Source organism: Hypomesus nipponensis, chromosome 2, assembly GCF_054491055.1.
Source record: "Hypomesus nipponensis isolate SF chromosome 2, ASM5449105v1, whole genome shotgun sequence".
Classification (NCBI taxonomy): Eukaryota; Metazoa; Chordata; class Actinopteri; order Osmeriformes; family Osmeridae; genus Hypomesus; species Hypomesus nipponensis.
In genome coordinates, this window is record NC_140362.1 from 10,077,059 (window position 1) to 10,083,058 (window position 6,000).

Below are 6,000 nucleotides of genomic sequence, written 5' to 3' on the forward strand. Positions count from 1 at the left end.
TTCACTCTTCACCTACCCTGCTCACTCTCTTTCTCTCTCCCACTCCTTCTCTCTCTCTCTCTCTCTCTGGCTCCCTCCATCTTTCTCTTGCTCCTCTGATACAGTCGGCTTGGCAGCTTTTCGCAGCGCGACAGCAGCAGCACCAGCCATAGCTTATCCGTGCCTGAAACGCCTGCGAGAGACTGTGTCTTTTCTCTCTCTCACACACACACGCACATGTAATTCCTTTGGACTATGGAAGGATTGTTTTGTTTTTGGACTCTCCTGTTTTTGTTGCGGTGTCGTTGCGGATTATACTGACAGTCACCAAGCGGGGAGGTGAGGTGTGTGTGTGTGGGTGCGGGTGTGTGTCGAGTGCTGCCGCCACAGCCAAGAGTGGACCTGAGGAGAAAGTCATCAGAGGACACGGAGGCGGACTACATCAATTTCCACTCTCTTTTTCTCTCTCTCTCTTTTTTTCTCTCTCTCTCTTTTTCTCTCTCTCTGTCTTTTTCCATCTGCTTCAGTTTCCCTGAAGTCTGTCTCTCCATTCTCTTCCTCTCCCTCTCTCTCTCCATCTTTCTCTTTCTCGCTTTCTCTCAGAGTGACAAACACCTTCCCCGGCTTGGACACTGCCAGGCAGGCAGAAATGGATCGTGGAAAATGTCAGTATCGTTTTGACTGATCCGTCACCTCTCTCCCCGCCTTTGCCCCTTTCTCCTGGCTCTCCATCCTGCCTGTCGCGTCAGGACCTGTGTGGGGGTCCGAGCCAGGCCGTAGACGGCCCCTCCAATCTGGAGTGGGCCAGGGCACCACAGTTGAGTGTGTTTGTGTGTGTGCTGAGGGGCAGAAGCAGCCCCTGGGCTCTATGCGGGTGTGGAGGGCAGGGGGCCGGGGCAGTCGTGTGGCCGCTGGGCCTGGGAAAGAGCGACGGGTGGCTCTGGGGGGGCGACCATGGAGAAGAGCGGCTGCATCCCCCTCTGCTGGGCCCGGGGGGCCTGCGTCTACGCACACGCTCCGCCTCTACCAAGTATGTATGCAGCCTGCGGCCTCCTACACTACCCAGTACTAGTATACTGCACTCATACTGACTGCAGCCTCGTCCACTATCTGATAGCCTATATTATGCTTCCTCATCATCCACTACACACAGCATAGCTTTATCGACTGCATATACAACCTTTTCCGCTTCGGAGTATTCCTAGTCTATGACTGCCGGGTTTACGTACACTAGGTACCAATACGTACTGAGAATATTCTGTTCCATATTGGTAAAGCACACTTCTTAATTGTGGACTGATTCTCTCAGTCCTGCATCAGCCTGCGACTGCGAGTCCATGACTGGAGGAGGGGCTGAATTCCCACCAGCCGTGAACTGATTAAGCGACAGGCCGTGATTGGTCGATCGGGGCGGTGAGGGGGCTGAGAAGTAGGCCAGGTACAGTGGCTGGCAGTGCCCAGAGGGGAACAAACACTGCCAGAGCAACAGATCTCTTTCCTCCTCCTCTGACTAGAGGCTGGGGCTCAAATCTATCTTCCTCGGCACCAGGCCTCACAGGCATATTGGTCCAGGGGCTTTGGGGCGATGAGGGTATGAAGTATCTCTGATGGTGCTATGGGACAACTGTGGGGGTGGCGAGATTTGTCTTCCATCTTATTTCTAGGCTGATTGCATGAGGATGTAGCCCCCAGATTGTGAAAGGAAGAGACCCTGGTGGAATGCGGAGTGGGAAGCAAAGCGAATGGGTGGGTGGAAGGATGGAGAGGAGATGTAGAGAGAGCATGAAAAGGGACTGAGAACGTCAAGTCGAGTAGAAAAGGAGGCAAACCGGAGGCTACAAACAGGGGAGAAGATGATGGGATCCGAGGATGAGAGGAGCAAGTCGTCCTTTAATCCCGTCTGTAGAAGCAGGTCTTAATGAGGATGAGAGAGGGAGGAAAGGAGATAGAAGAGCGAGGCTCAGGGATTCTGCTAAGCTCAGCTATCTCCGATGCATTCACTCCCAGGGAGGAGATCTGTTGAAATGCGCACACACACACACACACACACGCACACACACTTTATATATTTCTGGAGTGAAAAAACGGTATTCCCTTGCCTGGAATATGTGTTCTAATCTATCGTATCCCCAACACAGATAGACTGAAGCGAAGCTAAGTGGAATGTTTGTGATTGTCCTCTCCCAATAAATAACCAGCACTGCGCCAGACTCGGAGAAGCATACTCCCAAAGGGCTGACAGGCAAAATGTGAACCTGGCCTACAGGACCGTTAGTCCACCTGGGTTTCCTAGCGTGACGTGTTCCAATGCAGTCGAGGCCAAACTGATTTGACGCGACTGGAAAACCGTGTCCCGTCTCCTTTCTATCGCTCTCACTCTGTTCCCCCGGGTCAGTGTGGGGTTTACTGCCGAGCACAGCTATCGGTCTCCCAGGCCTCCCAGCCACGGGCTGATAAGCTGCAGTAGCTGGGAGACCTGAGGAAGGAATGCTACGGTTGGTTCTCAGTAGGAAATAGGAGATGCGGAACACAAGGAGACAGCCCTCGGAGGCCTAGGCGTTAGTGTCACGGGTGGGGGAAGTTGAGCGAAGGAGCCTCTCAGAGAGAGGGTCACGGATAAGTAAAGTGACGGTGAAAGCTTTTTGAGTGTGTGTTGTTGTGTGCGAGAAGGTGAGAAGGCGAGAGCGAACGTAAGAGGGCGTGTGAGAAAATATCTGAGAATGCGCGGAGGATAAGAAAAGGGACAGGAGCGCGCCATGCTAGCGGGGGCAGCCCGGGCGAGCCCCTGAGCCTGATGTAATCACCCCTGCGCCGCGCTGCACTGTCCTCTACAGCCCTGCGGTATAGCTTTACACAGCGGGAGATACGACTCCTCTATCTCTGCCTCTCTCTGTAATCCCCCCCCCCCCAGGAGCCAAGTTACTTCCCAGAACGGGGGGGCTGTAGGGAGTGAAGTTTAGAGTAAGAGTAAAAAGGAGAGAGAAGGAGAAAGAAAGGGGGAGGAGGAGAGTCGGGGGTGTCTTTCATTCCTTCTCCTCATCTGCATCACATGGGTGGTGGTATTTGAGTGTTTACAAACTGGGCAGCTCCCTAGACAGCCTGAGAACTGAGGACTTTAACCCCCCCCCGCCCCCACCTCCCCACACACACACACACACAAGCTTACAGGGGCCTAACAGGGGAACACCGAGGTGAGGTTTCTAACGATTTACATGAAACAAATGAGTACACGTAGCGTCCACTCTGGGAGGACAATAGTCATTCGGTTAATGCTCTTTCATTCATTTAAATCCAATACACAAGCACGGGCACATCATATCTTTTTGAGTACTGTTGTTGTTTCACAAGATTAGATCAAAGAGTCTGTAATTGGATTTGCGGTGGAACATAAGCCGTGTCTGTCTGCAGTGGTCCAATAGGAATCGTGCTCCGGTCGTGGAGCGTCGCTCGGTTGCCGGGACGCTACTAAGCTGGCTGTTAGAGGAGAGAAGCACCTCGTTTGCTGTTGAGAGTGGCCTACTCAGACGGAATAGAAGGCCTTCTGCAGCTCACACAATTGACAGACCGTTTGAGGGAGGGACGAGTGGGAGGGAAATGGAGTGAAAAGCGAGAAATGGGGAGCAAGGGAGAGGGCTGGAAGGAGGGAGAGTGGGAGTGAACTGTAGAGAAGGAGCGAGAGGTTGAGAGAGGTTGGGAGGAAGGCAGCCAGAGGGAGAGGGAGAGAGAACGGGCATTGTTCTCTCCTGTGCTACTTGATCCCTGCTGTGTGAGAGGATGGAGGGGGAGAGGCAGGGAGCCGGAGAGAGATGTGTGTGTGTTCAGTGGAAGAGGCTGCCTCGGAAGACAGTCTGACAGAGGGACCGGGAGACGGACCTGTGTCACGGTTGCGGCTCGCCGAGTCGTCTCTGCCTCAGTAGTGGAGAGACAAGCCCTCAGGTTTCTGAGCGGGCTCTCCCCTCAATGTCCCCAACACGCATTACTCCAGTTTGTTTCTGTCAAGTAGATGTAAGGGCGGGGGGGGGGGGGGGTGTGTCTCGGGGTGTGTGCAAACTTGTGTTGCCAACCACTAGTAAGCTCCAACAAGTCGTGTTCTAGCTGTCTTGCATGACACTTTTTTAATCCTTTTGACATTGTGGTTGTCTCACTCTTGTACTGTCTAAATTGATGTGCTATTATTTTCCAAAATGCACTTATACATGAATTTATTTTTATTTTTTTTATTTTTTTTTACAATCAGGGCCAACAAGTCGTGTTCTAGCTGTCTTGCATGACACTTTTTTAATCCTTTTGACATTGTGGTTGTCTCACTCTTGTACTGTCTAAATTGATGTGCTATTATTTTCCAAAATGCACTTATACATGAATTTATTTATTTTTATTTATTTATTTTTTTACAATCAGGGCCACTGGAACTCTATGCCCTATGACTAGGAGACAGGTGCCAGAGGCTGATGGGATATTTTTTTTGAAAGGCCGTGTTCATATCTGCAGCCTGAAAACTGGGGAAGATAAATCCATGATTGCTCAGCAGTGCTAACCAAGGCATCCAGGACAGAGATTCCTATTGACATGTGTTTGTATAGCAGCTGGGGCTAGCCAACCACTGCAGCCAGTTCTGTCAATATCCCCTCAAAGTGCAGTCGCAGTGTTCAAACTGTGTTGGCCTAGCTTCTGCTAGCCTCGGTTCTGTTCCACTCCACCAGCTTGTTAATATCTCGCCAGCCTATATCCTGTTGCCATCCTCCACAACTACTTTCTCTCAGTTGGTTGCTTACTCGTGGATAGTGACTCGTTTGGCTACAAGTTGGAGTAGCCACGATTTTGAACAGCAACTTTTTTGTCTCATACACGCGACGCATATGTGACCTGTGTATGTTTCTGTGTCGTCATGAACAAATCTTTCAAATTGCAGACTACGTTAAGACTATAAACTCAAAAGCAAACAGGCCATTCTTCACAGAGCTGATAGGTAGAGCTACCTATTAGTGCTAGCTTGGCTTTTCTGCTACTAACGCCTCTCCGACTCAACCACTCTCTAATGTTGAGTTCATTAACTAATCAACCCTATGTAAGCTCCTCTCAGAGAGCGATATCAGGCTAATGAGACTATTATCCTCAATGGATGTGACTCCTCCTTTTGTAACAAAGGTACATAGGTAATTTCACTTCTCCCATCCCCCAACTAAGGATTTGGTTGAACAACTCCACAGGAACAGTGGACATTGTGTGATTTTGTAGTCTTGTTCTGTCTGTGGAACGTACCAACCTACTTAATTGTGCCTGTACCAGGGAGGGATTTCAGTGTGAAAGTGCAAGACAGCTGTTATGACACAGTGAAAACTGTTCGTACAGCTGTTAACTATTCACTCAGGGAGATTAGTATGCAGAAGTAGCCTATGTTACTCTGAGCACTGCTTACAGGCATGCACATATTACAGCCTTTAGCCCTTTGTGTTACAGTAAAGATATCCTCTCAGTTGGACTGGCTCATTATTGCCTGCCTTTTACCCCCATTATGATCTACTGTAATCCACACCCTGTCGTGTGTGTGTGTGTGTATGAATGTAAATGTGTGGGGAGGTTTTGGGTGTTGTTGGTGTGAGAGATGACTGGAGTCTAGTCAACTAGTAAAAATCCTTAGTCAGCTGCTTTAGCTAAATCCTACTGCCTTTCCCAGTCTTACTCCTAGCCTCCTCCCCGCTTCTCTGTGTAAAGGGTAAACCTATGACAGCCCCTTCTCCTTCCCAGCTTCCACAGAACTGCAAGCAGGGCCATGTTTACATCCCCATGCTCACCCAGCCAATCAGAACCAGACCCTGGACTTTGGCTCCTGGGTGAGGCTCAGCTTGGCGGTTTTCGGATCAAATGACCTCCCCCGGGTCCTAGCCCTGGATGGGTTGAACAGACCAATATGTTGAGGAGATAATATGAGTTTGTTGCTCTACAAGGCGCTATCCCTGCCCTGTCGGCCTCAGGACAGGAAGATGAGAAGTCTTTGTGCCAGGAGAGAAGGAAGTGACA